General features: G+C 47.5%; 1 pseudogene across 1 annotated transcript in view; it reads right to left on the bottom strand.

Annotated features, from left to right (window-relative positions):
* The window catches only part of LOC147737633 (uncharacterized), an 81,712-nt pseudogene extending 55,344 nt beyond the window's left edge, over positions 1–26,368 (bottom strand). The window contains exon 1 of the transcript XR_015300155.1: positions 26,048–26,368. The product of XR_015300155.1 is annotated as an uncharacterized LOC147737633 (transcript). The remainder of the gene's footprint in view (positions 1–26,047) is intronic.
* Between the last annotated feature and the right edge of the window lie 1,010 nt (positions 26,369–27,378).

Genomic DNA, 27,378 nt, shown 5'->3' on the forward strand with positions numbered 1-27,378 from the left:
ACATTACTAAGATAAAGGTCGGGGGGATGCCGTCTGGCCCAGGTGCTTTATTTTTGGTTAGCCCCAGGATTGCCCCTTCCACTTCTGCCAGGGTAATCTCTAGCTGTGCCGTCAATTGTAGCCTCTGCCCCACATCATTATTAATTTCACCTGTATGATTAGATAAATTATTGAAGTGGGCATGCCACTGCTCTGGTAAAATGGTATTCAGAATTTTTGGGGCGTTTTGAGTCCTGGAAACATGGTTTATTTATAATTTTCCAGAACTCAGTAAGATCTCTTCTCTCCGCCGCCTCCCTTAAGTCCTCCCAGGCCAGCCTTTGGAGGCTGGTTTTGCGGGTTTTTAGGGCCTTCTTATATATCAACCTACATTGGACTATGTGAGTGTTATCCCTGGGATGCGTTTTTAGGCTGTATTTAAGATCTTTATGTGCCTTTGAGCATTCTTTATCAAACCATCGAGGTGTAGTGGCTATTGTCCTAGTCGTGGTGGTCTTTAAAAGTCCCTCGATGAGGTTGGCCAGCTCTTCAAATGCGGATACTACCGGCACGCCCTTGTTATTTAGGTCGAGGCATACATTTATTGCATCTGCCCTGTGGTTATTAAGATTTTATAAAACCTGTCCCCATCTATTTTGGACCATCTAAGCCTCCTCCCTTGGCCTGATATTCTCTCTATCGTTCCTACTCTAGATGGTGCATTTTAAATTTTTAGTCCTTTAACTCCAACACCAATGGGTTATGGTCGCTAAATATGCTATTTTCAATATCCACCCTACTAACCCATGTTTTTAGTATAAGAGAGACCATGATATAGTATATATATTAGAATTACATCCTCTGCCATTAAAGTTTGGATTAAGCTCCCCACCGCTACCCATTTCAACCATGTCCATGGTATGGACCAGATTATGGCTTTTCATCACCCTATCTATCTCCCACCCCTCTGGAGAATGCAGGAAGTGTGGTCCTTTCTCCACTGTGCACCGTGACCAGTCCCTGTTTAGTGGTCTTAGGATCCCACAAAGATGTCAATTAAAATCACCTACAAGAACCACCGATGGGGCAACTGCTGCCTTTGCCACCGATAGCTGGGCACTTAAGCAGGAGTCCAGTTCTTTTACTGTGTTTCCCTTGCCATTTGCTCCCACCGCGTTGAACCAATTAACCAGGGTGATGTTTACCCCTTTTGAGCGGAAACCTATCGCCTGCATATTATGTGATGTCCAGTTTAAATTGGACCAGACCCCTTCTATACGAAGGTCTACATATGTGATTAACCCTCCCACCGCTCTCCCTGAAGATGACCTTTGAGCAGGGACTGGGAAGCACTTAAACCCCTCCATGGAGAAGTGATTGGAGTCAATCATCCAGGTCTCCTGAAGGCATATAACATGAAACCTAGTGATGTATTGCCTCCATTCTTGGTCCTCAAATTTAGCAGCAAGTCCTGCTACATTCCAGGACACAATTTTTAGTGTGTCCTGCCCAACTAGAGTACTTGCCCAACCCCAACGGGGTAGGTGGTCATATTTCCCTCATTAATCGTTATTTAATTTGGGGCAGTTTCCTTATTTAAGTTTATCTCTTCCCTTTTAACTGGGCTGGGTAAATCCCAAGTATCTTTACTAGGTTCCTCATGGGCTGTGATCTGGGTCCCCCGTTGGTGCTCCAATTCACCCGTCTCTCTGCTTCCCTCGTGCTTACTACTAGGGTGGTGGTTGGAATAATTCCCTTCAGTTCAGGCCCTTTCGTAAACTCTTCACTGACAATTTCTAGTGAAGAATTCCCATCCTGTAGTAGTCAATCCACCTCCCCCAGCACGCTGAACCTGTTCCAATGGGCTTGTAGTGGGTATGTGGGGTTGTGTGGAAATGTGCCTTCCCCAGACAATCGCCAATGTTGCCTTCTATTTGGTGGATCATAATGACCCCTACTGCAATGAGCCCTGTTCGTGTAAATTGATGTCTGGTGGGGGGTAGGGTAAAAATATGACAGATGTAATGGATAAATTTGGGTGTTTGGTCTACCAGGCGGGGCATTAGAAATATGGTCCACAGCAGAGGTGTCCCTAAAGTTAATTACTATAGTATCTCCTGCCACTGTCATCGGTCCCCTCCCAATCCAATCTACTCTGGAACTTAAGGCACTGAAACTTAGTCTCCGTCAGGCCGAAAGACGCTGGCGCCGAGGATACACCCCTGAGTCAAAGGCTGTTTTTTCTTCTCAGATGAGGGAATACAAATATGCTATAGCTCGGGCTAAATCTAACTATTTCTCCATTAAGATCTTGAATTCCACCAATAAATCTAAGGATATCTTTTCTATTGTTGAGGAACTGTCCAATCCGGCTAGAGTTACTATTGCCCCGCTCCCCACCCAGCCCCTTTGCGATGCCTTGAATCAGTTTTTTGTGGATAAAATCGCTAAAATTAAAACCAGCATTTCCGCTCATGTTTCACCTGTCTCTCCTCCTGCCAGCACTTCCTCTCACCACATTACCCACACCCTTTCCCAGTTTCCCCTCATCTCAACTGAGACTTTTCTCCCCCTCTTGCTTAAAGTCTCTTCTGGCTCCCCTAGCGATTGTTGCCCCCCCTCTGCCCTGTGAGAAGCTTTCACCTCTTGTCCGGACCCCCCTTTGGCCCTCTTAAACAACTCTTTAACCTTAGGGGTGGTTCCGGCCTCCTTCAAACGGGCAGAGGTGGTCGCCATTCTGAAAAAACCCACGGCTGATCCCTCCACCATGAGCAACTATCGCCCTATCTCCCTCCTTCCCTTCCTCAGCAAAGTCCTGGAGTCCCACGTCACTCAGACCCTTACTTCTTTTATAGAGGACTCTGGTGTTTTGGATCCCCAGCAGGCTGGGTTCAGACCTGCGCATTCCACAGAAGCAGTCATCCTCTCTGTGATGGACGAACTACGCAGGGGCGCCGACGCTAACACCTGCCAGGCCCTGGTTCTTCTGGACTTGTCGGCCGCCTTTGACACAGTCGACCATGACATTTTGGTCGACCGTGTCGGAGAGGCTGGCATCCAGGGCACTGCTTTGGATTGGGTGCGCTCTTTCCTGACCCATCGCCATCAAGCTGTCAGGTTGTCCCAGTTCTCCGCCCCTCTAGTCGAACTGACCTGTGGTGTCCCGCAGGGTTCCTCCTTATCCCCTCTCCTTTTTAATTTGTACCTGGCCCCGTTAATTCGTTCCCTCCGTCGATTCAATGTCTCCGCGTTCAACTACGCGGATGACATCCTACTGGTTTTCACCATTGACTCCAGTGACCAATCCATCTCCACTTTTCAAAACACCCTCTGCTTCATCAGTGATTGGATGGGCACAAACCATCTGAAACTCAACCCCGACAAGACTGAGCTGGTCCTTGTCGGGGGGCCCTCCAATCCCTGGCACTCTTCCTTTTGGCCTGCCAGTCTTGGCAACCCCCCTTGCCCCGTCAACTCAGCTAAAAGTCTGGGAGTTGTCATAAGCAACGATCTATCTATGACACCACAGATCAGCGCTGTAGTTTCCTCTAGCCATTTCCAGCTCAGGAAAATACGCAAAATCTCCCGCCTACTGACCACTGATGCTCTTATTCTGGCCCTGCTTGCGTTAGTCATGTCTAGGCTTGACTACGCAAATGCACTATACGTAGGCATTCCTGCATACCAACTCAGGAGACTCCAGCTGATCCAAAATCAAGCTGCTCGCTTGATTTACCATCAACCCAGGGATCAGCACGTTCAACCTCTCCTTAAGAGTCTCCATTGGCTCCCGGTCTCTGCCCGCTGTAAATTTAAGCTTGGTTGCATCATCTTCAAATCCCTCACTGGTCATGGCCCCTCCTTCATTTCTTCTTTGCTCCATCCCTATGTCCCTTCTCGTACCCTTCGGTCATCCCAACTGGCTTTACTTTCCGTCCCCAGATTCAAACGGAAAAAACACGGTGGCCTTAGGTTTTCTTTTTTAGCCCCTTCTTTTTGGAACTCCCTTCCTCTCCCTCTTAGGTTATCCTCCCCCTACCCCACGTTCAGATCTGCCCTCAAAACGTACCTGTTTACTGTAGCTTATCACTAGTTGTTCTTTCTCAGTCTGGTTTTCTTTCTGTCTCTCCTCCCTGCTCCCTCTGTATAGCGCCAAGAAACCTAATGGTGTTAGCGCGCTCAATAAATAGATTTAACATAACATAACATAACATACTCTTCTGACCGCAAGAATTTCCCTTGAGGCGTTTGGGGGTAATGGGGGGACAAAGCAGTATAATACTGGTAATATAGGTAATTGGATTACAGTAAGAAGGCCACTATATTACAGGGACAGATATGGTATAGTGAGATGAGATCAGAAGTCAGGCACAAGATTGGGATCCCCAGTAGTAGTTAAGGAGGTGGGTTTTGAGGCCTTTTTTTAAGCTGGCGTACGAGGGGTTACAGCAAAGGTTTTTCGGGAGGGAGTTCCAGATAGTAGGGGCATTTCCAGAGAAGGAACGAGATTGTGTTGCTTTCTTTTTGTGCAAAGGTGGGATTAGGAGGAGGGCATTGGAGCTTCTCAGAGGACGAGTGGTACCAGCGATAAGGAGTTTCTTGGATATGTACTGCAGAGAGTTTTGTTGGAGAGCTTTATGGGTAATGCCGGCCGTTATGTAAGTTGATCTCCATTCAATTGGGAGCCATTTAAGCAATTTGAGAGCTGGGGAGATATGGTCGAAGCGTTTGGAGTCTGTGATGAGCCTGGCTGCAAGGTTGAGCACAGCTTTAATAGGAACAAGGTGGACCTTGGGGATTCCGTTGAGGATGGGGTTGCCATAGTCAATACGTGAGAGAACCAGTGATTTAACTGCAAGTTTAAAATCATCAATGGGTAAGAATGGTTTGATTTTCTTGAGGTGATGGAGAGCGAAGAGGGCACCTTTAGCAGATTTTTTGATGTGAATGTTTAGGGTGAGGACGTTATCGATAGTAATGCCAAGCGATTTGACTGAGTTGGACAGTGTGAGTGGGCAGTTGAGTGCATTATGGTCTGAGATCCACGATTGAATGGGGAGACGGTTCTTTTTAGGGGCGAAGAGGAGGATTTCAATTTTATTTGTGTTTAGTTTGAGATGATTTGACTGGAACCAGGATTGGATCTTGTGAAGGGAGTTGTTAAGGTGTAAGATGTCAGCGTGAGTTTTAATCTTGTAATAGATTTGGGTGTCATCAGCGTATAGGTGGTAGTTGATGCCAGCTTGTTTAAGAATGAGAGTGAGAAGTTCCACAAAGAGGTTAAAGAGGGAAGGGGAGAGGATAGAACCTTGGGGGACTCCAAGGGAGACGGGAGAGGGGTTAGAGAGACAATTTAGAATTTTTATTTTCAGAGTTCGGTTTTGAAGGTATGAGGTGAACCATTTGAGGGCAGTGTCGTTAAGACCGAAACGGGTCATAAGAACATTGAGTAAGGCTGAATGGTTGACTGTATCGAATGCTGCGGAGAGATCCAGGAGGATAAGAAGGGAGGACTCTCCATTATCAAGTGATTGATGGATGTCATCAATGACATCGAGCATTGCCGTTTCGGTGCTACAGCCTCTCCTGAAGCTAGACTGAAGGGGGTCAAGTTGGTTAAAGTTTTCGATGTGTTTGTCAAGTTGCAGTAGGACACGTTTTTCAAGGACCTTTGAGAGATGGGGGCGGTTGGAGATAGGTCGGAGATTGTGAAGGTCATTTGGGTCCGCGTTTGGATTTTTAATTATGGGCGACATTTGACTCAGTTGAAGGGAGGTGGGGACAAAGCCCGTGGAGAGAGAGGTGTTGATAATTTTTGTCCAGAAGGGGGCGATGATGTGTTTAAGGGAGGGGACAAGGTTGGAGGGTACAAGATCATTTGTGTGAGAGGACGGTTTAAGATTGCCAATTATTTTGAGGACTTCTAGCTCTGTGACAGGGAGGAAGTTGAGCAAGGATGCATTGTTTTTTAGTTGTGAGTCGGGGGAGTTGGTAGCCGGAGCAGTGGTATGAGGGAGGTCAGTGGAGTGATTGGGGGGTGTTGAGTAGAGGGAGGGTGAGAGGGGTCGTATGGGGATGGGTTGGAGGGTAGTTTTGTGGGAGGTAAGGATTGATCAATTTTGGCAATTTTTTCGGAGAAGAAATGGGCAATTTTGTTGCATCTGGCCGAGGAGGATGTCATATTAGGAGGAGCTGGGGATGTTTGCTTAGGTATTATATTGAAGAGTTCCCTGTCTGTTTTTGGCACGATCTAGTTGAGTGGGGAAGAAGGATGCCTTTTGCTTGAAGATGTGCTTTTTGTACGTGGATCTAGAACGTCTAAGTTGAGCCAGATGGACGGCAGAGGGTTGGTGTCTCCAGGTTCTTTCAGCTAGTCTGAGTGCCCGTCTTTCATTATTTAACTCAGTATTAAACCAAGAGTTAGAGGGGATGTTTCTTTGGGTTTTGAGTTTAGGTGGAGCCAGTTCGTCTGGGGGGATACCCTTTAGGTCTGTTAACTTTAGAGGTGGGGAGGCTTGCCTTTGTATCTATGGTGAACAGTATAAGGTGGTGGTCAGACCAGTCGGTGGGGATGATATTGGTCACGGATGTCAGATCGTCATTGGACAGAATGACGTCAAGTATGGAACCTTTGGAGTGTGTTGGGAACGAGCAAAGTTGTTTGAGTTCGCTGATCTCAAGGAGTGTAGTGAGGAGGGAGATAGTGGGGTCATTGGTATCATTCCAATGGAGGTTAAAATCCTTAAGAAAGATATTTTTTGATTTGGATAAAGCAGATTTTGTTAGGAGCTCAGATAGATCCTCAATAAAGGGCTGTGGTGCACATGGGGGCGATAAAAGCTGTGTAGGCGAATTGGGAGGGAGTTGAGGGTTGATAGTTTCGCTTCTAGGTATTCGCAGGAGGAGAAGCCTGGGTTAGTAACAAGGGATAAATGGAAATTATTTTTGAAGATAATGGCGAGACCACCCCCCACTCTGATTGGTCTGTCTTTTCTAAGAATAGAGTATCCAGGAGTGGAGAGTAGGTCAAGTATGCTTGTTGAGTGGTCATTTAGCCAGGTTCCTGTGAGGAATGCGATATCAATGGATTCACTCAAGATTGTTTCCGAGATTTCCGTGGCGTGTACGACAGCCGATCGGCAGTTGACGAGCATGCACTTCAAAGGTGTGTGGTTGCATAAGGGGGAAGGGCATGAGGGGATCAACATGAGTTGGGGCAGTAGTCTGGGGGAAGAGGGGGAGGAAGGGGTTCTATTTGTATCTATAATAACCGTGATGTGGGGGTGGGAAAGTGGGGGATTTGTGGTTGGTACATTAGGGGGTAGGAGTTGCATAGGTCGGCAGTGTCAGAGGGGAGAGATGGTTAGAGGAGCGGCGAGGTCTGTGTGCATCGCGGTGGAGAGGGATTGATCTTCAAATGTTGTGTGTGGTGTGACGGATTTTTGAGGGATGGTGGGAAGGGGATTTATGGTGGGGGAGGGTTTTGGCACGGAGGAAGATGAAATCTTTCCTGAGTCAGGTCAGTTCGGTGGTTACATTAACAAGGTCACGTTCAATGTTTTGTAGGCTTTGGGCAATTAAGCAGAGGTGAGATGTCGAGGAGGCGCGGTCTGAGTTATTTGTGGAGGGTAGATTTGTGTGTGAGTGGGGAGATGGGGTAATAGACGTGTGGTGGAGGCAATGTGGCTGGGAGTTTTGAGGGGTTCGGTGGTCACGTTAGATCGGTCAGGTTTGGAGTTGTGTGGGTTCTGAGACATGTAGTTCAGGGGAGGGATGGAGGGGGCGTAGGAGAAACAAGGAATATGGCCTGGGTAAAGGGGGTGGTCTTGAATATTTGCAGAAGGTAGCGAGATGAGTGGGTGGTGAGATTGGGTGGTAGGTGAAGAGCGAGGGGAGATGGAGTTGTTAAGTGTCAGTAGAAGGGTTATGTTGTTGGGGGGCAAAGAGTTTCAGGTGAAACGGGAGATTGAGGGGAGAGGGCGGTGGAGTGCGTGAGTAGTTGGGACAGGGGGAGGGCGTTTGGCGGGTTGTGGAACTGGAAAAAATGGTTTGCCCATGTTTCAGCATCCATTTTGTTGTCACCGCCATTTTAGGTTGCCTTCACCCAGGCAGCAAGACGAAAGCGATGTTTTTGTCGTTTCTGGCATCGCGTGTCAGATGACTCCTGTGACCTTGTTTACTAAAGAAGTGTCTGGGACTGGTCGAGTGCATTAAGCCGTTGTTTGAGCTATGTAATCCCTTGCCCAGACGACTGTTGATTCACACCATTCTTTCCTCTTTACTATCTTATCTGTAGTTTTCTGTTACACATCTCGAAGCATTCTATAGCCTTATGTCTGCCCTTGTAGAGCGCACCTGTGTTTTCGTTAGCTGTAAAACGTATAATGGGGATTCTCTCAGTAATTTGCTTAAGGGCCAAGATGCAAACATGGTTGTTGATATTTAGTTACACAGAGATCAATGTATTGTGTTTCTCGTTTGTCGAAGTCTCAACAATGTGTGTTATTGCTTTTCGTATTGTATTGTACTGTATTTAAGCTTGTCTGTTACAATGTTAAGGAGCAGTCTCTTGCGAATATCGCTCTCCTAGTGACTTCGCAGACAACTGTGCTAGCTGCAGCTAATAAATCGACTTGTTACGCCAAGACGGAGTGTCCATTGTCTCTGTACGTGTCCAGTACTCCTTGTGTGGCTGAGGCAGAAGAACCCGGGGAATTTCAGGCGTCTTGAACACCGCTTGACCCATATGGTCGAGTTTCCTCAAATGGCGACCACGAGTGGACAGCATCGGTGGTAGCGGTGTAGCCTGAAGATTGTGAGGAGTCCCGCAAGCAAATTCCGGAGGAAGCGCCCCACGTCATCGATCCCTGTATGTCGAAAGTGGACCGAAGGTTTTTTCAGCGCGACTTCTCCTGCTGGACGGCTGCCTGACGCCTGCTGCCTCGACTGCTGTCCTGCCTTGGCCCCGACGTTGGTGACGATTTCGTAGAGCGAGACGATAATTGGACCTCCGGTTGGCGTAAGAAGATCATATTTGAGTTAAGTATTTTGTGGGTCGCGCCCAATTAGTAACTGCCCAATTAGTAACTGATGAATTAGTAGCTGATGAATTAGTAACTGATGAATTAGTAACTGATGTACTTTGGTAACTTTGTTTTTGGGATCCATAAGTGACTTTTGGGTTTTGAGGTCATTTTTGTGAAAGACGATAAACGTTCTTGGTAAGTATTTGTTTGAATAAGAAATACGATAAGCGTTCTTGGTAAGTGTTTCATTGAGAAATTAGTGATGCCTGCAATAAGTAAGTTTAGGCGCTTCTGCTGTTTAGGGTGTACTAGGGACTCCCGGTTGGAGGACTCTTGTCCAATTCCTCCAGTTGGAACGCCCACTTATGTACTATATTCAAAGCATGGTATGGGTCCTATTACGTTTAATAAAACATGGGTTCGATACACAGAGAAGAGTGGAGTCTTAAGATGGCCAGAACATGGTAGTTTTGACTCCGCTATTCTCGATAATTTAGAAGCGGTTTTGTTTAAAAAGAAAGCCCGGCCAGCGATGTTTGATTATTTCCGCCTATGGCGAAAGGAAGCCAAACAGAAAGAAATTAAAGAAGCTAAAAGAGATAAGAGAGAGAGAGGGAAATGTCAATTGTTCAAGCTGCTCAACAGCTGAAGATTAATGAAGAAGAGAAAGTCATGGAGGTTGTGGAAAGACAGCATCGTATGGCGATCGATAGATGCTATCCGATGCTGCCTGTTTCTCCTCCAGAAAAGAGTAAGGGTGACGAGGAAGATATTCTTATGTCATGTCTTCTAAATTTTCCTCCCCCTTATGTTCAAACCCCTACTGCTCCTCCTGTCCCTCAGCCAGTACCTGCTCAGGTACTGGTTGTACAGTTACCTGTTCCTCTTCCTCAGCCTTTGCCTCCTGTAATTCCTCCTACACCTCCTCTTCCATTTACTTCTAATACGTCTTTTTCCACCATTCTTGTGAGTAACTCTCCATATTCACATAGGAAGCTTACTAATGCTGTCACTGGTTTATATTCTTCATTGGTTGGGGCTCTGAATCTGTCCCCGTCTTTTTCTAAACGACAATCTCGTGGTCAACTTCCGCTTACAGAGCAGCAAATGGTTTTGGATTCGCTTGGTCGTAAGTGGATAGAAAAGGGTTCTATGTATACTCTACAAGATATCGTGAGTACCTTTAGTCAATGGTCAGAACCTGTTCAAAGATATGTATTTAATGTTATGTGCGATGTTCTCATTAAACATTGGGAGAATGTTGAGTTGGATGTGACACCATCAAAGTTGATTAAGCTTCAGGCGGATTTTGAGAAGGGTTACATAATAGGGTCGGATGTTGAGAAAGCACTGATTATGTTACTAGAATTTCGGACTTTATTTTTTTCTCAGAAAATCACGGCTGGTGATTTAAACGAACAGGAAGGGTTTAAGCAGTTTCCGATGCATGAAGTTCCTCCTGTATGGAGAGAAGCCGTGGCTGGTGCTCATCCGGTCCCTGCTCACTTTCAACGTATATGGGTACATGAGCCATGGAAACGGTCGGAAGTATTGGCGTTAAAGCAAACTCTTCCAGATCCCCGTAAAAATCCGGCAGGATACTATAAAGAATTATCCCAGACGGTAGACGCGAGTATCACGAATCTAGCCGATATTGACATGTTGTTTGGGAATGTGGTTCCACAAGCACTTTGGGCTAGAATTCGCAGAGAAGATCATAATGCCGAATTAGGTGGTGATTGGGTCGCTCTGAGAGCTGCTGATATGGCACAGGTCGGTGGTGCGAAACCTGATGATTTGATTACGGCATTACCTGGCAGAATAATAGAGTTAATGAAGACTATGATGCCAGCGGTACGAGTAAATTGGGATAAGTTATCGGCATGTAAACAGAACAAGCATTGGAAATGCAATAGGTCTCGCACCATTAGAGTTAGTGCTTTTAGAATTGTTTATGGGTTTTTTTGTAAATGTTTAGCATTTTTGTTTCCTGTAGCCAATGCTAAAGTATTACAAATAAAAAAAGCCATAAACATTTCTAAAAGCTCTAACTGAAATGGTCTGAGAACTATTGCACTGTGTGAGGGTGAGGGTGAGTGAGGGTGAGTGAGGGTGAGTGAGGGTGAGTGAGGGTGAGGGGTTGAGGGTGAGTGAGAGTGAGGGTGAGTGAGGGTGAGGGTGAGTGAGGGTGAGGGGTTGAGGGTGAGTGAGAGTGAGGGTGAGTGAGGGTGAGTGAGGGTGAGTGAGGGTGAGGGGTTGAGGTTGAGGTGTTGAGGGTGAGTGAGGGTGAGGGTGAGTGAGGGTGAGGGTGAGTGAGGGTGAGTGAGGTGTTGAGGGTGAGTGAGGGTGAGTGAGGGTGAGGGGTTTTGGGTGAGTGAGGCTGAGGGGGAGTAGTTGAGGCTGAGTGAGGGTGAGTGAGAGTGAGGGTGAGTGAGGGGTTGAGGGTGAGGGGTTGAGGGTGAGTGAGTGAGGGTGAGGGGTTGAGGGTGAGTGAGGGTGAGGGTGGGTGAGGGGTTGAGGGTGAGTGAGGATGAGTGAGAGTGAGGGTGAGTGAGGGGTTGAGGGTGAGGGGTTGAGGGTGAGTGAGGGTTTGAGGGTGAGGGGTTGAGGGTGAGTGAGGGTGAGGGTGAGTGAGGGTGAGGGTTGAGGGTGAGTGAGGGTGAGTGAGGGTGAGTGAGGGTGAGGGTGAGTGAGGGGTTGAGGGTGAGTGAGGGTGAGGGTGAGTGAGGGGTTGAGGGTGAGTGATGGTCAGGGTGAGTGAGGGTGAGGGTGGGTGAGGGGTTGAGGGTGAGTGAGGGTGAGTTTGAGGGGTTGAGGGTGGGTGAGGGTGGGTGAGGGTGAGTGAGGGTGAGGGGTTGAGGGTGAGTGAGGGTGAGGGTGAATGAGGGTGAGGGGTTGAGGGTGAGGGGTTGAGGGTGAGGGGTGGAGGGTGAGTGAGGGTGAGGGTTTGAGGGTGAGTGAGGGTGAGGGGTTGAGGGTGGGTGCTCTTGCGCAAACACCGAATTACACAGCTGCAGCGCCACAGATCTGAATGTATGTAAAACAACACCCTTCTATTATTTATTGTTATGTATGTAACTGGGCTGCACAAAGAGAACACATCCGTCTGACTGTGATTGGTAACGGTGGCTAAAAATGAGCCTGGGCTAGCGAGAACAAATTCGAAAACATACCCAGCTGTAAGCCATTAGAGTCTACAACAATTTAACAATTGCTTTCTCTCAGACAACGATCATCATTTCTCATTAGCGTACTGCACCTAAAGCAACAAAGAGACATGATTTGGGAACATGCTAGAAGAAACGCGTCATGGTTAGGTCCAAGCTACGTTACACAATGAAAACGAACGTTAAATTAAGAGACTGGAATACCACAATATCCTGTCATATTTTCCCGTCAATTCAATCACAAATGTGCAACTGTATCTTGGTATTAATGTTAATGACAACAGCAGATGGTAATTGGTCCCAGCCCCGGGCATTGCCGCATTTGGACAACAAACCTTAAGAACCGAGTGGTGAGGCGAGGGGGGTAGGCGCTCTCACGGTGAACTCAACCGTGCGCGACATGCTGCGTGCCTGACAGAGGCTCCCGCGGGCTGTCTCTTTTCTGAGCCTCCGGGCAAGGAGGCGGGTCAAAGTTCAGGACAAAGAGAAAACACAACGGAAATAAATAAGGCACTGGAAAGCATTCGCCAGGACATCGCTTTTTTCAACATCACGGTGCATGCTTTTACACTAGTCTACAGATTGGGCTGCATTCGATGGCTTTAGTAACACTGCAACCAAGTAAGGCAAAATAACGAGTCATGTTTGAAGTAGCCCATAGGAAGAGCGAGTCCAAGGGCTTTAGCAGGGGATGTGAACACATCAGAGCGTTTAATTGTAAGAATGCTCAGACTCGTTAATGGTTTACATTTTATAGGTAAAATAAAACAAATGCAGATTATGGTGCGACCACGATGCATGATTGGTTTGGGGTTAGGCTCCTTTAACTGGAGGAGGGAGGAGAAATGCGTCTCGGCCGGAGCAGGGGGCGGAGCAGGGAGAGCGGGCTTCACACGGCCGGCCGGTCGTGAAACTGAAAGCATGGCCGGCCGGCCGTGAAAGCCTTTGATGCCGCAGGGGGTGGAGCGGCACCAGCTGGGAGAGTAGGCAAGGCAGGCGGCTGGGGGCATGTGCACGCGCATTTAAGCTCAATGCGCATGCGCATTGAGCTTAAATTTCTCGTGCACTGCAAGGAATCGCCACGATTCCTTGCAAGTTGGGGATAAAGAGTGGATAAGCCACCATAGACTCGCAAGCTCGATGCGCATGCGCATCGACAGGCGAGACCTAAAAAGGATGAGAGTGTTTCGGATTTCTTCACTCGGTTTGAAGAAACGTTTTTTGATCATAGAGGCCAGGACCTGAGCGTTGAGGGAGGCCAACGATTGTTTGTTGATAAGTTCGTATATAATCTGCTTCCCGAGTTGTCGAATAAGCTCAAAAGTTCAGAGAGTGCATGGGCTGTTTCCTCCCCTGCAAAGATATTGGCTACGGCACAATATTATGAGAATAGGGATAAGGAAGAAAAAGAGAAACAGGAAAAGAAGAATAAGGATTTAAAGACGAAGGTTCTGATACAACAAGCATATCCTCCGCGCATGGTTCAGCCTCAGTTTGCACAACCACAGCAGTCTCAGAAAATGTTTGAGAGGCCTGATTCATTTGGTCAGCGTCCTTTGTTGGCACCTAACCAGTGTGCGTATTGCAAGGAAATAGGTCACTTTAAAAATAATTGTCCTAATTTGGCGCAACGTAACAGTGGTGTAGTACCTCCAAAAGGTCGTGGTACTTATCAGTCAGGCTTCAGAGGTAGGGGACGAGGAATGCCTTCTCAAGAGCAACGTTCTAATTCTTCCGCCGCTGCGAATTGTTTCGATCAACAGAGAGCTCAGACTACGCAGTACGTTAATACTGATTGTCATGTTGAGGAAAATTGGGAAGACGCTTATACTGAATAGGACAGCCATGGACGAAGTAAGGGAGTTGTATCGATTCCAGTTGACCAAAATGGGCCATATGTCACTGCTGATGCTATGGGTGTCTTAGAGCCATTCCTTTTGGATACTGGTGCGATGAGAAGTTCAATCATTCATTCTAAACTCCCAGGCGCACCTTTGTCTGGCTTAATAAATACTTCTGTTGGTTTTTCTGGCGCCCCGGTTTCAAACCCGGTTTCCAATCCCTTACCCATTTCGATTGGTCCTTATAGTTTGGATGCTCCATTGATTTTGACGACTGGTTGTAATGAGAATTTATTGGGTTTAGATTTGCTGAAGAGACTTCATGCGACACTGTATTGTTCTCCTTCTGGGGTACATCTTACATTAGGGAAAAAGTTGATGTCTTTGGTATATCTTTCTCGAGATAATTTTCCACCTGAGTTGCTTTCCCTACCTGAGAGTCTTTGGGCTACGGGTCCTAACGATGTGGGTTGTCTTGCAATACCGCCATATGTGGTTACACTCAAGGAAAATGTTTGGATGCCGCGAGTACCACAGTATCGCATCTCGAGCGAAAGCGAGAGAGCACTTTTGGATATTGTTCACGATTTTGTCAGAAAGGGTGTGATTGAAGAGACAAGAGGTAACGTGTGCAATAGTCCTGTTCTTCCGATTGTCAAGAGAACGGATCCTTCACAGCCTACTGTGTATCGATTTGTGATTGATCTTCGAGAGGTAAATAGGATTGTTAAACCACAGTTTCCTGTTGTGCCAGATATCACAACTCTGTTGACGATGATTCCTGCTTCGGCAGCTTGGTTCTCGGTTATTGATCTCAAAAATGCTTTCTTTAGTATTCCTATTGCTGAAGAAAGTAGAGACATTTTTGGTTTCTCTTTAGGAGGTCGTAGTTTCAGATTTACGAGAGCTCCTCAAGGCTATTGTGAGAGTCCTTCTATTTATAGTCAGGCTCTAAAATCACAACTTGACTCTTTTTTCTTACCTCCAGGTGCTGCACTTATTCAGTATGTGGATGATTTGTTGGTGGCTGCTGACACGGAAGAAGTGTGTAAGAGTGTGACTGTTGGTTTGCTGCGACACTTGTCTGAATTGAACCATAGAGTATTACCCTCTAAGTTGCAATATGCCGGCCAAGAGGTTACCTATTTAGGTCATCTTTTGTCGAAGGAGGGAAGACGATTGACTCCAGAACGTATTCAGGTTATCTCACAGATGTCTGTACCTACGACACAAAGGAAAGTACGTGCCTTCCTAGGTATCCCTTCCTATTGCAGACAGTGGATCCCTAATTTTTCACTTTTGGCCAAACCATTGTTGGCCCTTACGTTGAAAGATACGCCCGATCCACTCCCTTGGACAAACGAATGTCAGAAGAGTTTCGTTGATTTACGTAGAGCTTTGTGCTCTGCTCCAGTATTGGGCACCCCAGATTATAGTAAATCTTTTACACTTTATGTATTTGAGAGAGAAGGTTGTGCTTTGTCTGTCCTGACGCAACAATTTGGGGACAAACAAAGGCCATGTGCGTATTTTTCTGCTACACTTGATCCGGTAGCTAAAGCTTTGCCAAGTTGCCTGAGAGCTACTGCCGCTGTTGCTATTTCCATTAGACAATCTGCTGGATTAGTATTAGACAACACACTTACTGTCATGGTACCACATGTAGTGGATACTTTGTTAAACAGAACAAAAACCCAACACCTTACGAGTGCTCGATTGTCAGGATATGAGTTGACACTGTTAGCGAGTCATGTGCATATTAAAAGATGCAATACATTAAATCCAGCTCTGCTTTTGCCACTCCCGAATGAGAAAGATGATCAGGAAATGCACGATTGTTTTCTTCGTACAGAGGAAGAAACGAAAGGTAGAATTGGTTTAAAGGATACTCCACTTAAGGATCCGGATGGAATCCTTTGGGTGGATGGATCCTGCTATAAACTACAGAATGGAGAAACTGTTCTGCCTATGCTGTCACTACTTTATGTACTATTGTTGAGACAGCAAGGATAGAATACAATTCAGCGCAAGCAGCTGAGTTGATAGCTTTGACTAGAGCATGTGTGTTATCAGAGGGAAAGAGAGTGAATGTGTACACTGATAGTCAGTACGCCTTTGGCGTCGCACACAGTTTTGGCCGATTGTGGAAGGAAAGAGGATTATTTACCTCCCACGGGACGAAGATCCAGCATGGTCAGTTAGTGGCGGATCTTCTAGAGTCACTTACTTTACCTACACAAATAGCGATCATTAAGTGTAGTTCCCACAAGAAGATTACGGATGATATTGGTCGAGGAAATGCATTTGCAGACACGACTGCGAAAAGTACAGCTAGAGACATCACGAGTGGAATGTATGTTACGGAACTTGCGAATGGAGCTAGGGAAAGTGGAATGTGTGAAGATACGGTTGAGAATGTGAGATTGATCCAGGAAGAGGCCACTGAGAAGGAATTAAGTACGTAGAAAGATGGTATGGGAAGGTTAGATTCGGATGGTTGTTGGATAGAGTTGTCAGAGAACCAGCGATGGTTATTACCAGATGCTTATGTGTTGCCGGTTGTAACTATGGCACATGGTGCAGCTCATATAGGTGCGAAGGGCATATGTAAATTGTTGGATTCAGTTTGGAAAAATGAAGGTATCCCGAAATGTGCAGAAAATGTGGTTAAACATCGTATTGTTTGTTTGATGCATAATCCTGGAAAGGGAACATTTACTCCACCAGGTCATTTTTCCCCTCCGACATATCCTTTCGAGGTGTTACAGATCGACTATAGTCATATGGAACGATGTAACAATCTCAAGTATGTCTTAGTGGTAGTATGTGCTTTTTCCCGTTCGATAGAAGCTTACCCACTAAGAGATAATACGGCTTTGTTAACTGCGAAAGTGTTGCTCAAAGAGTACTTCCCTAGATATGGTTAGCCGCGAATTGTCTGGAGTGACAATGGAAGCGAATTCGTGGGTGAAGTCATGCAGAAAGTATGTACGGGTTTAGGTATTCGACAGAAATTCCATGCGGCAAACCATCCTCAGTCAGCGGGTTTGGTAGAGCGCTATAATGGCACTCTCAAACTTAAGTTAGCTAAAATTCAAGCTAGTACAGGTCTTGCTTGGCCAGATGCCTTGCCTTTAGCTCTTTTGTCAACCAGAACTGTAATGCATTCTCGTATGGGACTTAGCCCATATGAGGTGGTGTTCGGAAGGCCGGCTAATGTTTGGGGTGTCCCCGTCCAAGAAAGTATTCTGATTTACCATGTCCTTTGTTGATTGACTACTTATACGACTTGACTGCTAAATTGAGTCTTATTCGCCAACAGGTACAGAATACACTTCCAGAGGTTCTCACAGACCCAGGTCACAATATTTAGCCTGGTGTTTGGGTCTGCACCCGGAATTTTCAGCGCTCACAAAGTCTCCAGCCGAGGTGGAATCCTCCGAGACAGGTGTTGTTGGCTACAAGAACTGCAGTGAAGATCGTTGGGAAGAAGTCGTGGGTCCATGGGACCCACTGCAAAAAGATTGCACTACCATTTCCGATTGATCAATATATCAGATGTGGAGCAAAAGACTCTGAAGTTGTAAACACCACATCTGGTAGTGGAACTAATGACATTTCTGAAGCTGATTCTTTGGTATCTTCTGCAGTGCAACCTTGTGAGTCGACGATTCTGTTCCCTGACCAAACTGTTCCGAGTGTGAGCCGATACAAGTTGAGACCACGAGTTAGTCGGACACGTTGAACATTGTTTTTTTCTCCTTTTTCAAGTTTCTAAAAGACTATTTTTTCTCCTTTTGAGTGTTGTTGTTTTTTTTAGAACAGAGGCACCATCTGTCTCCGTCGCAGGGTCGCGGTAGGAGACTCAGACTGTACCTGATTGTATGTCAAATTAGTAATTAGCTAGTGCTACAGGACACAGAAGATAATAGCTGAGTGATTAACCCCTTGCGTGCTGATGACAGAACGGTTCCGTCATCAGCTACGGGTGAGCTGTGCTGATGACAGAACCGTTCCGTCATGACTCCCCCCGCGCAAAGCGGAGTCAGCACAGGCGGAAAATACGCCCCGCACGCAAGGGGTTAGGGAAGATTGCCGTGAGCGACTACTTTTTTAGATAAAGATGGATGGTGTAGTAATAAGAGATAGGGTACTAGGCGACAGGGTTAATAGGAGAAAAGAAATGAAGCTGAAGTATTGTAAATTACTAACGAGCAGATTTGGCGTGACATTATGTGTTTTTATGTTATTGTGTATTTTATTGGCTAGTACAATACAATACTGGTGTTTCTATCTCTTCACATAAAATGTATACTCTGCCCCCACATGAAAAATACGAAGAGCTGAGTTCGTGAATAATACTTTTATTCAGTTATTACATCAGCATCAGTTGGCTATCAACTTGACTGATTGTTGGGTGTGTGGTTTCATGCCCCACAATGCTCATAAAGGAATGCCATATATGGTTCTGCCATTCTCACATGAAGGTTCAGCGTGGGCCTATCTGTCGATGTTTACGGTAGCATATCATAATAGACTGAAGATTCATAACTACAATTTTGGAAAAGGTTGGGATTATAGCCAAAGTTCATTGATTAAGGGTATAGTAGCTATGGCACGGATCGTAGAGAAGAGTGAGATCCCACCTGATGAGAAAAAAGCATATGAAGGAGTGAATATTACCCATTACATGTCTGGGTTGGGTGATAGGATGAAGAAAGGTGATTCGTCCATAGTGTGGACTGTGCCTCATCAAGCTAATTTCTGTCTGAGAGTCAATAGTGTACGGACAGATGATGATCAACATTGTCTATACACGTATATTTTCTCATCACCGGATTTTCCTCCTTTAATTCCGTCTCCTGGAACATATTTTGTTAGTGGAGATAGAGCCTATACTTGGCTACCTGCTAATTCTTCAGGTATTTATTATGTAGCTTTTTTACTTCCTCCTACGTACATGGCACGACCAGACCATCATAGACATAGATTTGGTAGAGGCGTCTTTGATGCTCAAGATACCTCAGCCCAAGAAGGAGGTGATTTCCTCAAGGGTTTCTTTCCCTTTTGGGGTCCAATGATCAATAGTAGACATATCAGGCAATTGGTTCGTGTGGTTGAAACCACCATCAATGTGACTGCAGGAGCACTGAGTAATATTACGGCTGAGTTACAGGCTGATCGTCTTATGACGCTACAGAACAGAGTTGCTCTAGATGTTATCTTGGCAGCCCGAGGTGGTGTCTGTAAATCGATTGGATCTAGTTGCTGTATTTACGTTCGCAGCTATAATATTCTCTTGTTGTCTGTGTGTACATTGCGGGCCTGCAGTATGTGGTCTATTGGCTACTTCATGTGCCCCGAGATCTGTACCCCCCTAAGACTGAGAATATTAGGATGATGGTACAGCAACAAGTTAATGATCTTATGAATATCAATATGGACTCTGATTCCTCTGATTCTGATTAGCCTGAGTTAATTTGCCTTTGCCTGAGTAATGGCAAAAGGAGGGTCTGTGGAACTGGAAAAAATGGTTTGCCCATGTTTCAGCATCCATTTTGTTGTCGCCGCCATTTTAGGTTGCCTTCACTCAGGCAGCAAGACGAAAGCAATGTTTTTGTCGTTTCTGGCATCGCGTGTCAGATGACTCCTGTGACCTTGTTTACTAAAGAAGTGTCTGGGACTGGTCGAGTGCATTAAGCCGTTGTTTGAGCTATGTAATCTCTTGCCCAGACGACTGTTGATTCACACCATTCTTTCCTCTTTACTATCTTATCTGTAGTTTTCTTTTACACATCTCGAAGCATTCTATAGCCTTATGTCTGCCCTTGTAGAGCGCACCAGTGTTTTCGTTAGCTGTAAAACGTATAATGGGGATTCTCTCAGTAATTTGCTTAAGGGCCAAAATGCAAACATGGTTGTTGATATTTAGTTACACAGAGATCAATTTATTGTGTTTCTCGTTTGTCGAAGTCTCAACAATGTGTGTTATTGCTTTTCGTATTGTATTGTACTGTATTTAAGCTTGTCTGTTACAATGTTAAGGAGCAGTCTCTTGCGAATATCGCTCTCCTAGTGACTTTGCAGACAACTGTGTTAGCTGCAGCTAATAAATCGACTTGTTACGCCAAGACGGAGTGTCCATTGTCTCTGTAAGTGTCCAGTACTCCTTGTGTGGCTGAGGCAGAAGAACCCGGGGAATTTCAGGCGTCTTGAACGCCGCTTGACCCATATGGTCGAGTTTCCTCAGGGTCAAGGGGAGGTGGGGTCGTGGGAGGGGGGAGGTGAAAGGGTGATTGAGAGTGGGTAGGTGAGGAGTGATGGGAGACGGAGCTGTTTAGTGTCAGTGGAGGGGTTGGGTTGTTTGGGGGCATAGAGTTTCCGGTGAAGGAGGTGATTGAGGGGAGGGTGCAGAGGAGTACACAAGAGGTTGGGCCAGGGAGGAGGGCTTTTGGCGGGTCAAGGGTAGATGGGGTCATGGGAGCGGAGAGGTAGGTGGGTGATTGGGAGTGGGGGCAATCATTTCTCAAGGAGTTCGAAGTGAGGGAGTTCAAGGGGGTGGGGGAGAGGGAGATAGGAGGGCGATGTGAGGTAAGTGATTGGGGATGGATGATGTCATTTTCAGTAGAGAGGTCCCAGGAGGGAGATAGTGAGGTCCATTGTTGGGTGTCAGTGTTACTTGGGTAGTAAAGAGTGGAGGTGGAGCAGGGGGGGAGGTGTTAGGGGTGCTATTCGTATGGGGAGGTGGAGTGTTAGATGCCGAGTGCTTGAGGAGGAGAGACATAGTGCAGAAGTGGAGTTCGAAGATGGCAAGATGGGATGGCTTGTATGAAGACGTTACCTGTTTTGTAGATGGAGATATTAACATTACCAAGAAAAGCTGGGGAGGGAGTGGTGGATAGTTTGGATGCATGTGGAATTTTGGGTATTTTAGAGAGTGGGAGGTGTTGAAGGAAGATGCTCTTCCATTTGGAGGGGCGTTTGGAGTAAAAAATTTAGTTGGTGATAATGGGGGAGGGGGAGGTGAGGCTAATGTAGTTGTCGGACCCAGGACTCTCTTAATCTGAACTCACTACACATTTTGTGTCTATTTTAAACATATGGCTGTCTCTGGGGGTGTATCAAAGGGGTATTGATGGACGCACAGCGTTGTTTTTGATAGTTTTAAAGTTTGTAAGGTGCTCCGGAGTATCACCCTCCGACAGGGGGCGTAAGAAATGCTGAAGGTAGCACTGCTCGTGTAGTGAGAAGTGTCCCCTGGGCTCCTCAATAGTCCTTTTATGAAGGTTACACCAATATAAACGATGTGAAAGTCGTGTTTTTAGAAATGCTTGTTTTTATTGTTCCATCTTGTTGTATTCACAAGAAAATCTTTAGTTCAAAAGAATCTTTCATTTTTACAAAATGCACTCATATAAATCCCAATGCATTTCGGCATAACGTGGATGCCTTCTTCCAGGGGATAAATATCTGTCAATGAAGAAGAAAAACGGGGTGTGTTTAAGAAAACGATCTTCGTTTCTGATACATCACAGTGAAGTGATTGGAAAATGAAAAAAATCGGTAAAGGGGTGCAGGTGAAAGAATAGCGGTGAAAAAAGTGGTGTACGGTTCAATTTAAAAACACGGGTGCCAGATAACCAGTGAATAGGTTCGTGACTAAGTGAAAGAACGATGGCGGAATACTAACCGTGAGATAACGTGAACGCGAGTAAAAACATGCGGGTAAGAAATGAAGTTTAAGCTGACAACATGCCGTTTTTCCGTGAACTAAAGTTAACGGGTGAGAGTTAATGAAAAGCTTACCGTGGCGTGCACGGACAGGATTTGTGAAGGTACCGCAGTCGTCTGCCGGGTCAGGGCGTTTAGCTAAATCCCGGAAGTAGTTAAAGGTTAGTGGTTGCTAGGTTACGGGTGGCGCTGACGGTAATGCGGTGAAGTGAAGGCTAATCAGAAAGGAAAAAAGGACTCGGAAAAGAGATCTGTGCTGGATATGTAACGAAGGAATGGACATATTGCAATGGGAAAAGAAACAGGAAACCAAGTGACAATAAGCAATAACAATCGCGAGTGTCAGGCAAAAAAAACACTGCTACGTGTAAAAAAAGGAGTTAATGCAGACAATATGATATATAAGATAAACCGAAAGGCAAATAAACAAAGCGATGCATGTGTAAGCATAGTTGCTACACAGAAAATGGATAGAACATAAATAAAAGTAAAACACACAGGGCTAACCAATAGTCGCACTCAGGAGCTACCCAAACGAGGATTACAAATAACAAGAATATTCCACTCGATCATTGAGTCCGTGTGGTTTCATGCTGGACAGTGTGAAAATCCAATAATTTTCATGTCTCAGAAGTTCATTGTGATTGTCTTTGCCTGGTTCCTTAGTGACGGTTTCCAATGCGCAAAAGCGCAATTGGCTGATGCCATGACCTGCTTCAAGAAAATGTTGTGCTATTGTTGATTTAGTTTGTTTAGTTCTTATGTTAGACTTATGTTCCGTGAGTCTTATTTTGAGTTTTCTCTCGGTTTGTCCAACATAAATTTTGCCGCATGGGCACTTCAACATATAAATTACGTTGGATGTGTCACACGTAGCCGTGGCTCTGATCTTTATTTGATGCCCTTTCATAGGATGGTTAACAGTTGTGCCTTTTATGGCACTGTTGCAGTGATTACAGTTCCAACATGGAATAGTTCCTTTGAATATTTGGCACGTGACTTTAGGATGTTTGATAAGTTTCCCCAAATTTTTGGCTCGGGAGTAAGCAAAGATGGGTTCTGTCTCGAAGATTTTGTTGAAGTCAGGTTCAACTCTGAGAATGTCCCAGTGTTTTTTGATGATTTGTTTGAACTTACGGCTGGCTGTGGAATATTTAGAAGCCATAGTGATGACATCGGTTTTGGACGTAGTTGTAATGCTCAGTAAATCGTGTCTAGATTTGGTTGCACATCGTTGTTTGGCCTGCTCAAGGATCTGGTTCGTATACCCTCGGGCTTTAAAGCGTGATATTATAATGTTTGCCTCTTCATTGAATTTATTGGGATCAGAAGTTATTCTTTTGGCTCGAATGAGTTGACTGTATGGTAGATGATTTTTGAGTGGTTGAGGGTGGAAACTCGAATAATGTACAGTGTTGTTCCTGTCGGTTTTTTTGCAGAACAAACTTGTTTCAAACCCTGTATTGGTGTTGGTGATCTTAACATCAAGATTTTGTGTCTATTTTAAACATATGGCTGTCTCTGGGGGTGGTCACTGCATTTCAGAGTGAAGCTCTTGTTTCAGTTATTATACCAAAGCAGGGCACGGATCCTGTGGCTCACAGCGATCCATGATTCTCTTAATCTGAACTCACTGCACATTAAGTGTATATTTTAAACATATGGCTGTTTCTAGGGGGGGGGGGTCACTGCATCTCCGAGTGAAGCTCTTATTTCATTTATTATACCAAAGCAGGGCACGGATCCTGGGCCTCATACCGACCCATGAGTCTCTTAACTCTGGGTGGAAGGCTGTATTTGAAGGCTCTCGCTGCTAGCTCCGGCAGCCAGAAACTGAAGCGGTATTGGTAATAGGGGAGGACAGGGACCTTTGAAAGTAATAGGGACTAACACAGGGATGGTGGGGAAGGCAGCACCCGATCCGGCCCAGCTGCAAGGGGCACGGGAACAAGATCGCAGAGAGCCTGGACAACCCGGGGTATTCTATGTTCTGCAGGGGCCGCAAGGATGGACACAACAGTGGTTCTGTTGGGAGTACACCAATTTCTGTGTTTTCCTATACTTAGAATAAATCATACATGGGCACAATGACCCACTTGTGGGACACCCCCGTGCCGCACGGCCACCAGCTGCTGCGTGTGCCCCTTAGCCTTGTCCCTGCCGCGCTGCCTGCTGACTCTGTTGTCGTTTGTTTTTATTTTGTTTTGTCCGACATTTGTGCTTGTCATACTGTTTTGTATTATACTGCATTTCTTGCCCGTGTTAGCGTTTTTTTTCCATTAGTGCCTGTTTATTTTTCAGCTTTTTTCAGCTTGTGTCCTTCCTGTTTGGCCGCCTACCTCGCCGCCCTCCGTCTTCCCTCCCCGCTTCCCGCCACCACCGCAGACCCCACCCCTTTTTTCCTTCTGTTCCCTCCCCGCTCCCGCCTCCCAGCTGCTCCGCCCACCCGCGCACTTGGCCTTTAAATGGCGACCGTGCGACACAGGTAAGTGTGACCCACTTGTGGGACACCCCCGCGCCGCACGGCCACCAGCTGCTGCGTGTGCCCCTTAGCCTTGTCCCTGCCGCGCTGCCTGCCTCGCCGCCGGCTGACTCTGTTGTCGTTTGTTTTTATTTTGTTTTGTCCGACATTTGTGCTTGTCATACTGTTTTGTATTATACTGCATTTCTTGCCCGTGTTAGCGTTTTTTTTCCATTAGTGCCTGTTTATTTTTCAGCTTTTTTCAGCTTGTGTCCTTCCTGTTTGGCCGCCTACCTCGCCGCCCTCCGTCTTCCCTCCCCGCTCCCCGCTTCCCGCCACCACCGCAGACCCCGCCCCTTTTTTCCTTCTGTTCCCTCCCCGCTCCCGCCTCCCAGCTGCTCCGCCCACCCGCGCACTTCGCCTTTATATGGCGACCGTGCGAACGCGCAGCGGTCACGCGCAGCGGGCGCGCCGATTGTGCGCCGAAGGTAAGCCCGTCTGCGCCCGTCCGCGACCGGATCGCGACCAGCGCCAGGACCCCTGGCCCCCGAAGACCCCGACCGACCCGCCTGACGTACTCCGCCGCCACCCTCATCGCTCTCAACTCCGGCCGACTCCCAGATTGCCATCAAGCCACACCACGACGCACCCACGGACCTTTCAGCTGCCACGCCTGCAAATTCACCTGCATCCGGACCTGCCTCACACCAGCACCCGCCAAGCCGAACACCAGCAGCACCCACCTCAAGTGCATCCTGCTCAACACCCGCTCCGTCCACAGACATGCCATCGAACTCTGGAACCTGCTAGACGCCACAGCCCCTGACGTTGCCTTCCTCACGGAGACCTGGATGAACGCCACATCAGCTCCCGACATCGCCATCGCTATGCCAGAGGGCTACAAGATCGTCCGGAGGGACCGCAACGCCAACCAGATGGGAGGAGGCATCGCCATCATCCACAAGAACACCATCCGTCTCACGACCAGCACCGACAACACCCTGACCACCGCCGAACACCTGCATTTCCAGATCCACACCAACCCGAACACCACCCTCAGAGGCACCCTGATCTACCGACCCCCTGGACCACGCACACAATTCAGCGAGGACATCGCCGACTTCGTCAGCCCGCATGCCCTCCCCTCCGCTGACTACATCCTCCTGGGGGACCTCAACTTCCACCTGGAGAACAACAACGACCGCAACACCACCACCCTGCTGGACAACCTCGCTAACCTGGGACTCAAGCAACTGGTGTCCACCCCCACCCACCTCGCCCGCCATCTTGTCCATTCACTCGCCCTTTACCCTTTTCTCTCATTTCCCCCTTGATGATCCTCTGATTTGCCTTTTCTCCATACCCTTGTATCCCTCCCTCCCTTGGTGCTGTGACTGTGCCCCCCCCCCCCACCCCACCCCACTTAATGGCACTCTGCTCTCTTGGTTGTCGTTTTTTTTGGGGTCTTGACCTGAGAAAATCTGCTATGTGTATATATATGCATACAGAGAGAACTCCAATCACTAGTATATGCTATAGACCTTTGTACTCTCTACCATTCCTATGTGTCTCTTAGAGTTTATCCATTTGTATCCCTTCTTTGAGTGACTTTACAACTTGTACATTGGCAATGTTTTCCTGTTTGTATCCTTTATGTAACGTATGCATTCCTAAGTCCTTATGTTTTGAACCTGGTTCTTTTGTAAAGCGCTCTGACACCATCGGGCAAAGTTCGCGCTATAGAAAATCACATTATATACATTTTTTTTAAAAAAAAGAACCCCCCCCCCCCATGGTGATGGAGTCTGACCCCTCCCGGCCCCCCTCCAGCTCCGCACGTACCCGCGTCAGCTGCGCGCCTGCATGAACGCGGTGGCGTGGGCCTCGCGCGCCCCTCCTCTCTGGGGTCAGCTGTTGACGTCGGACTCGTGCCCCCCCTCGTCTCTGGGGTCAGCTGGCCTCGCGCGCCCCTCGTCTCTGGGGTCAGCTGGCCTCGCGCCGCGCGCCCCTCGTCTCTGGGGTCAGCTGTTGACGTCGGCCTCGTGCCCCCCTCGTCTCTGGGGTCAGCTGGCCTCGCGCGCCCCTCGTCTCTGGGGTCAGAGGTGGACAGCTGAGCATCCGCGTGCTCCGCTCCTTCCGGGTTCTTCTGTTCCTTGTTCCAGTGACGTGGACTATCTGTCATGACGCGTTATCCAGTCAGGCTGCGGGCCGCGCGCTCCGATGGGGGCCACCGGTACCACAGGGCTCCAGCGCCGTCGACTAAAGACGTGTAAAGACGGCGGCGCCGCAGCTCCCTCCCCGCGGCAGCCTCCTGGTCAGACCCCTGAGTGCCCCGTCCGTCGGCCCCCACGCCACCCCACCCCGGAACGACCCCCTCCCAGGGAGACACACCGACCGACCGCCCAGGGTCACAAGAGGCGCCGAGATTCAAACCCCAGAGCCTCGAGCCCCCTCCACCCCTGCTGTAGCCCTGCACCCCCGGCCCGAGGAGCCGGCCTGCGGTGGTGGTGGGTGGGGGGGTATACCGTCCTGCGGCCGAGGATCACCGCCTCACACGCAGAGCTGCAGTCACCCCCCAGAACCCCCGGAGGCCCCTTCCCCCCTCTTGTCTCTGCCATTGACTCGTCTAACCCGAGAGCCAGCCTCCCTCTCGAGCGTCGCCCCTGCCTCTCCTCCCCCTCCCCCTCCCCCTGGGTGCCCCCGTTGAGGCATTTCACCTCCCTGCATTGTCCTCCCTCTGTGCCCCCAACCCCCCAGACACACACCCGCATCCAATTCACTGCCTCCAAACGAGGCGCGGGTCTGCTGTGCCCGGCGCAGGGAGGCTCTCATTCCACTCATGAGTTTCTACTGCTATAATTCCCCAACAAGTGCACGCGCGTGGAGGTATATTTTAGCCCTTTGGTTGCACATTAAACACAGTTACCGTGCGCCCTGCTGTCAGCGCCTTACTTCTTCTTTGCTACAGTCTGTATAGTTCCTTCACGTTTTGTTTTTTGTTTCCACCTCCGTTCGTGGTGACACATTATCTTTGCTAGCATTCTCACAAACCTAAATAAACTCTGTTGCTGTCTACGTGTCCTTAATAGTGACGGCCCAGCCACAAACAGCATCTCACCTCCCCTTCACTTTGACGGTACTTCATCCCTCCCAAGGCCCACTGCTCCCCGGAC

This window comes from Lissotriton vulgaris, chromosome 1_1 (genome assembly GCF_964263255.1).
Source record: "Lissotriton vulgaris chromosome 1_1, aLisVul1.2, whole genome shotgun sequence".
NCBI classification, from domain to species: domain Eukaryota; kingdom Metazoa; phylum Chordata; class Amphibia; order Caudata; family Salamandridae; genus Lissotriton; species Lissotriton vulgaris.